Below are 8,275 nucleotides of genomic sequence, written 5' to 3' on the forward strand. Positions count from 1 at the left end.
AAAAAGAAACGATTCTTTCTTTTTTTTTAAGAAAAAAAGAAAACACAGCAGAGCAAGGTGTGCTACTAAAAATAAAGCCTGCCCGTCTTCTTACCATTTGTTTTACATGTTGCTCAAGCATAACAATGATATTATCTACATAAAGTCTACATACACAGTTAGACAATCATAAAGGTTGCCATTGTCCAAGAAAGCAACAGGCAGAGCAACGTTGTTGAAAAGAAAGAAAAAAAGAGAAAAGAAAGCTAGTTTCAGAGTAAAGCTACTTCATCGTACGACATAGCAAATTGTGTTAATGTATATTAGGCTAGGGATGGAAACCCTGTATGTCCAAAAAAGGTTCTTTCAGGAAATTGGAAAAAACTAACTTGCGTTCCAATGGACAATGTAGCTCAATACTTTTAAATATTAATAAACACACAGAAACACATTCACTTGGGGGGGGGGGGGGGGGAAATAGCAGATCTACAAGCTTGTGGAGCTGTTACTGATACGGCACTAATTTACCAAAAAGATGAAATATGGAGCTACAAGGTTTCTGCCCGAGAGCGAGTTAGAATGAATTAGACTTGGTAGGCAGGCACGTGACTCCTGCAGTGTGTGGTATAGGCGGCCATGTGCTGGGTCCAGGCGCGTGTGTGTGACTGGAGCCACGCACGTCACAGGATGAGTCATAAGTTACACATGAACAGATGCTCACACACAGACAGATGCACCTGCACAAGTGCACATACACACATGGGCGTGCACATAGCCACATACAGACACATGCACATGCCAGCGAGCGTGCACAGCCGCATACACACACACACACACACACAGTCACACACACAGTCACACACACATGCGCGCGCAAACATACAACACAAAGTGCATACGCCCAAAACATATGGGTTGGGTCAGGAACGTATTTAAAAAGACATTAACCTCTCTGTGAAAGCCTAATGATAAAATAATAGCTGGAAGAACTTTCCAGTAGGTGGAACTCTCCGTTTGCCTCGCAGATCAAAAAGGAAACTGTGTTTCAGTGCCTCTTGAAGGCAAGAACCAGCAGCGAGTCAGTGACAGAAGCATGGACCTTAATGGAAACAAACCCTAGGTTTCTTTGGGTTATCCATTAGCATTCTTTTGTATACATCTGTGCCACCGTGCCTTTTTTTTGCAAACTGTTAATAAAATATTCAATCAAAATGGTGTGTGAAGGGGGCACGGTGGCACAGTTGGTAGTGCTGTCGCCTTCCCGCTCGGGGCGCTGTGGGTGCTGGCGGCGTGTTTCCTCCTCCGCGTCATCAGCGCCCATACCCGAAGGCGGGGTAGGCGAAAGGGCCTTTCTGTGTGGAGTTTGCATGTTCTCCCCGTGTCCCCTAGGGTAGGTACCCTCACAAAAACATGCAGTAATCCTGGTCTCTAAACTGCCTCCCCCTGGCCAGCCAGGGCGCCTGATGGAGGGGAAAGGAACTGGTTGGAATAACGTGTTCCTTCCATGCGCTACATCCAACCAGGGAAACTCCCCCCTGTCAGGTGTAAAGGAGCAACTTGGACACTCAAGCATGAAGGAAGCATGAGTTAAGTCCGTTGCTCTCCCCAGGTTGGCAGAGGGTGTGTAGAGCCCAGGATCACATTAGATGATTGACACAGGGGTGAAAAATGGGTTACAAAATCGTGGGATAAAAAGTATATGTAAAAAACAAAATGGTGTGTGAGTGACTGACTGTCCCTGTCACCAATGTGGTAAAAGTATGTTTTACTTAAATAAAAGTATCAATACTGCAGTGCAATGTAGAAATACTCTGTTATACATTCAATGTTTAGCCTACATGAGTAAAAGTACAAAAGTATTGTCATCAAAAGTACCCAAAGTAAACATATCCATTATGCAGATTGTCCCACAGGTTTCAAATGTATAAAATGTACAGTATAAAAATATTTTGAGAATAGCAGATCTACAAGCATGAGACACATTGTTTTTTTTAAATAGTTTAAATAGGCTAATGCGTGGCTAATGCGTGTTTTGTAAGTAACTAACTAAAGTAACGAACTTAAAGTTGGAAATACTGTACTTAAGTAGCCTACAGTAGGCTGAAGTTCACAGTGACAACCCCAATGCACAGACATCAAAGGGAGCTTTAGCCCCTGCCCTTTTACCCGTCTTTAAAACAACTGCCCTTTCCAGACAATGAATGCAGCATTTACTACAGTGAAAGAGATGAAAAAAATGCCACTCGAAGGCAGCATTCAGGAGAATTGCTTTTTTCCGAAGTCTCCTGAACTTGGAACGCAACATTTTGTCGTACACCGCATCTCCAGTAGATAAAGAGTGCTGGGTTGCGACCCGAAAATAGCGGATGTACAAGCTCTCGAAGTTGTGAGTTTGTAGATCTGCTATTTTCGCAATTTTTGTCCAAAAGTGGCCTCTTACGGGATTTCAGCCCCTGGAATTATAATGTACACAGTAAGATCCTCTGTGTTCATTCAACTCTGAGAGTTATAGACCCTCTGTGTCTTAGTTGTACACTGTCAGAGTTAAATTACAGGATTTTACATTGTGGTATTGAGAACGGATGCAAAACACAGCGTATGTACCGGTACTATATAAATGTACTTTTTAGAGGAAAAGACAAAATGATGCTTAACTTATCACTGATGCTGTATATGGTCTCATGAACGTGGTTCTTCAAAATGTTTTTTCTTTGTGAATCTGAGGATGTATAGGGCAGCCTCGACTCTAGCCCAACATATAAACCAGCACTTTTTCAACAAAAAATAAGATTTCCAAAACTGTATTGGAGACCAATGTGATGCTGAGTTGCTGACCATACAGCAGTTTCAGCCTTTCTTCAATTAGGTAAGTACACCGACATACAGTAAGTGTTCTCACCGGCATTATTTGCAAGAAGGAAAAAGAAAAGGTTACGGTGTAGATTTCAGTAGAAGAGGTTATTAGGACACTGGGTCAAAGTTGACCAATCGGACGAGAACCTGATCTAGTTTGCCATTCAGTTAACCAACATTCTCCGAAAGGAAGGAGGTAGTGACAATTAACGCTGTCACCGCTCTGTAAATAATGTCACGAAGAAAAATCTATCAATAGCAGCACGCGAGGAGCAGCTCCAAGTATGGGCTTGTTTTATAAATAGAGCAATAAAAAGGCCCACGTGACGAGCTGCTTCTCCTACAGAATGTGACAAGGCCGTAGGAAGAGCCACCAACGCTGGTCCATATAGAAGGCCTTTTTATATAATCTTGTGACGAATCACTCATGAGATGATGATGCTGAGAGAAGAGGCTGAAATGCCTTTGTGCTTTTAAAGTAGGGCAGGTAATTAAGTATAGGGATGATTACATTAGTAGAAATACGAAAAAGATGTCAGTCATTCTGGAGTATGGCGGTGGCGGTGTGGCCTTGTGGAAGGTTCCAAGTATAGGCCAAAAAAATATCTCCATGCATTTTCTCCACATAAACTTAAAGGACACCAATGTTTACTATGCATTAATGATTAGGCCACGGACAACCTATAACTCTTATGAGTGTACAAATGAAAAAAAGAAACAAATCATGCAGCAGTCTCTGGCCGGATCGACAGCAGCTTTGGAGTAGGTGTGCAAAAGGTCACAAAGAAGCGCCTTTTCTTTTTAGATGTCCTTTTTTATTGTGCAAAAAAGTCTGATTCTCTGTGCAAGGTGGCGTTAAGGCTGGGGTATTATATACACTAACACTACTGTAGTGAACACGAGGCCAGAATAGCCCTGCAAAGGACGCTATGAGATTCTGTGAAAACCTTGGCTTCAAGTGTTTGTGTGTTGTATTTTAAATGAAACTACATAAGCTGTTCTCAGCACAACTTCCTCTTCCAAGAAAACCACACACGCGCACGCACGCACCACCACCCCCCGGTTGTTTGTCTACATAGTACATACATTCCTCCTGCCCAACACAATAAAACCCTGAGTGTTCATTTAGCGATGACGGACCATTTGGTTCCGCTTGTACACTCTCAAGAGTTACGGACCCATAAGGGTCCATTTGGTTCAGCTGTATTTGCACACCGAACAACACTGTGCTACAGGGTGAACAGGAGGACAGTTAGTGTGTCATCGTTGCGAGGAGGACAGTGTTGCGTCACAGCTCTGTGGCTAGCAGAGGTACCTTGTGGGCCGACAGTCTGTGTCTCTGTGTGTGTGTGTGCGTGCGTGCGTGCGTGCGTGTGTGTGTGTGTGTGTGTCTCAACTCGGTTGACACAATTATAGGCCTTATTATTATATAATCGTCTAATAGCAATTATTGGAGATTATCGCAATTATTTTTGCATGGTCGTCATAATCGTTTCCTTGTTGAAATGTTTTCATATACTGTATGGTTTAAAAAATGTTCAAAATAGTGGGAATAGCAGCCCGTGAAGCTTGTAGTTTGGCTATTTCCACTATGAATGTTTTTTGTATTAATAAGTTGTAAAATATGCCAGTAATTTCTTTGTATATTTAGGGGATTTGTCATATCTGCCCTGTGTAACGTCAAACACAAACAGCCAAACAGAAATGTAATTTGTATTCACCTGCTCTGTTGCTCAACGACAAAAACACAATAAAATCATTAATTGCAACCGTTTGTGCTGCAAATAATCGTTACATAAAATATAACCGTGATTCGTGACAGCCCTAGACACAGTCAGAGGATGGTTGCATCATGCTACCATGCAGTTTATGACATAAAGCTAGGAGATGCTTTTTATGTGGGTCAGCGTTTCTCAACGTCAGGTCCGAGGACCACCAGGGGCTACAAGTGGACCCTTACGGGTTAGTAATTCAAGTTAAGTAGTATAGAGCGTCGCAGTCCCGCCCCCTACCAGGGCCCAGGAAATGATTCTCCGTTCATTTTCCTCATAGACATTTCAAAAAGTATTTATTTAAAGACCTTTTAAGCCTCGTGCAAAACCAACTGTTGTCGTGACAAATCATGACAACAAACACCATTTTTTGGGCCGAACAAATAATTTGAAAGAAGAAAAAAAACACTTTTTTTGTTGTTTTTCTTCTTTGTAATTATTTGTTTGGTCCAAAATATTGTGTTTGTTGTCATGAGTTGTCACAACTCGAGTTGGCTTTGTCCGCGGCGTAACCGTCTTTAAATAAATACTTTTTGAAATGTCTTTGGGGAAAATGCATTGGGAATCATTTCCTGGGCCTGGCGTCGTCATGAAAGGGGGCGGGATGCAACGCTCTATAGAGCTTTGGTTCTCAAAGTGGAGTCCGGGGACCGGGGGTACCACCGTAGCAGGAGTTTCTAAATGTGTCACAATCATTTTAACCACTTTAACCATATTTTATACTTTGGCTATGAGCTTGTAGATCTGCTAGTTTTTTAAAATCTAAATGTGTGTGTTCGTCCAAAGCAAATGGTACAAAGTGCTGAACTACTGCCAGTAGGCCACAGATCTCTATGTTTTGTATTATCTTTTAATGTATTTTTTTTTTTTATACATTCTGAATTATTTTACTTTAATTTTGTAATGGAAGGGCTATGGTCAGGCTGAAAATTTTGAGTCTTATGTCTCGTAGATGAGTGCCGTGGCCACATGGAGTCCGACATCCACCTTGGAACCATGCCATTCCCATGTTGTAGATCCCAAGTTCCACATGATTTGAGTTATTTTTAATCGCTCTCCGCCGGGAAACAATAAAAATGCCAAACACACAGTAGACAGCCTCTATGGTTTGCATTACTTTGTTACTATAAACAGATGAGAGCCTCGGCTGCATCCCATGACAGTCATGAACATGCCAACAGCCTCAAACACCAGAAGACGGTTCAACTTGAAAGTTGCGTAACATGCATTGAGTGCACACACATGGGCCTCAGTGTTTATTAGACACAAATTATCAGAACTTGCTATGTGCAATTTGTCACAGCCATTTGGCCTGTGTTGTGTGTCTGTGTACTCCCCTCGTCTGTGTTCTTCCCACGGAGCCTTTAGGCTGCATGGGCTGGGTTCCAATTAGGTGGCCAGGTGCATTGGGAGCACCTGGCCAGTGCTCCCAGGGTGCTATAAAAGCATGGGTGCCAGGCCAGCCGCCAGCCATTCTCTCCCTCTCTCTCGCTCCTCCAGATGAGAGCACTTTCTTTGTTCGTTTTTGATTGGTTCTGGTTGAGTTTACACACTCTACAAAGTGGGATGCGGGGACCCCCCGGGGTCCTGGGGGGGGCGGTTCCAGGGGGTCCCCAGCTAAATTAGTTAATATAGTAATTAGTAATTAGTTAATATAATCATTTTAACCACTTTTATACTTCGGCTATTCAAAAAAAGCAGATATACAAGCTCATAGCGAGTCACTTTGTTCTATGAGTGTGTACTGTAGATCTGCTATTTTTGAAAAAATAAATCATGACAATTTGTCCAAATCTTTTCTCCTTTGTTTTCCCTTGTGAATGAGATGTCATTTGAAGCCCAGGGGGAAGAAACCCTTCTCCTTCCAGCTATCATAGTTTCTATTCTTCATCGGAACATAACATCACAGTCTGGGGCTGCAAGTTATTTTCTATTAATCGACAATCAAGAAGCACATATGTTATTTTTTTACATTTTATGTATCCTATCAACGAATTGATTGACCACTTAATCCCCATTTTGTACTTGTAAAATTGTGAAAATATCAGATCTACAAGTTCACAATGTTGTGATGCGACGTGTCGTGAGCTTGTACAGTAGATTTGCATGCTTGCCTATAAAGACAGATACTGACATGACACTGACCATACGGACAAGATACTAACCATGACAATGACTATGATCCTTTTCAATTATTTAAATACATTATTGATTATAGATTATTATTGTTAAATAACTGATTAAAATGTGTTCCCTTAACCTTGCACCACTGTTACAGCCATGTGTGGCATTTGTCTTGGATATATGCCTATAGTACAAAAAAGTAAATCAGTTATGGCCAACAAAAGGATACCTCATCAAATTAAGCGCTAAGCAACTCTAAGATGCTCAATACTGCATTACCTTCCTAGTATCATTTAATTGATATTAATCACATGAGCTCAACGCTGCTGTGCAGAAACATTAGTGAAGAACCTCCAAGCAGGCTCACTGCGAGCAAACTACTTAATATTCAGGGTGTGTTGAAGACTCCCTGCCAACACAACATGAGCACAACCAACTGGAGACACCCTCAAATCACTGCTGTTGGGCAGAAACCTCTTATCTCCATATTTGATGTGGAGATGAGTGAATTAATGAGATCCTAGTACAGCGTCACACAAACGTATTAAAGACAAGCTGAAAATGCATCGCTTCATGCCATGTTTAGAGCTTGTATAGTATTGTATCTGCTACTTTTTCAGTTTTGGACATATATGAGGTTTCCACCCGAAAAGTGACGTTATGTTTTTCTTTTTCCTAAACGAATGCCTTACGTCGTCATACAAGAGTGTTGCATAAGAGTAGTGAAAAACACACCCCTAGTTTCAATATTTAATATAGAAATATTGGCGCAATAATCATTTAAAGGACCTATAACATAAAATTCAACTTTTTCAATTTCTTTTGTGTTTTTGGGGCTCCCATGTGTGTTTTCTATCCCCACAAATAACCAATTTTGAACAATCAGGCCTTCATGTCATATGGGTGTTTTAATGGAAATTGCTCTCAGAAACAGCTCGACTGATTTTGGCCTCATCGTGATGTCATCAATGTCACCCTACTTTGTATAATTCCTCCTTTTCTTCAGTCTTCAGTTGCAAATTTGCATTTCCACTTTGTTTACAATGTCCACCATTGTTGATTTTCCAAGCTGGCATGGAATGGAAACAAGCCTGGTTTTATCTAGCATGAGTATTATAATTAAATAATCTGCATATCAGCACCCTCTCCACCTCAGGACATTGTGGTACTGCAGCTAAAACTGCTTTCAAAGTCCAGAAAGAAATGACAAGGCCTGGTTATATCAGAGTGATGATTGAGGCTCAAACCATTAGAAATAACTTTGAGGGACATAGACAATATGATTATTAAATATTAAAAGCAGTTTTAAAATGCATGTTATTTGCGCTTTAAAAAAGGAATGGGTTTTAGACATACAGGGTTTCCACCCGACTACGACGGTATCCTCCAGAGGTCGGGAGAGGTGAGACGCCATCCATTTCATTGACATCTAAGCCCCGCGGCTCATCGATCCTCGTTAGAAAAGCGCTGAACACCGTCTCCTGTGTAAATCCACATCAGGAGCCAGCAGCTCACCTGTACAGCAGCCATTGTTATGCAGGGAATTT

Source organism: Protomyctophum parallelum (assembly GCF_964188405.1).
Source record: "Protomyctophum parallelum genome assembly, chromosome: 13".
NCBI lineage: Eukaryota > Metazoa > Chordata > Actinopteri > Myctophiformes > Myctophidae > Protomyctophum > Protomyctophum parallelum.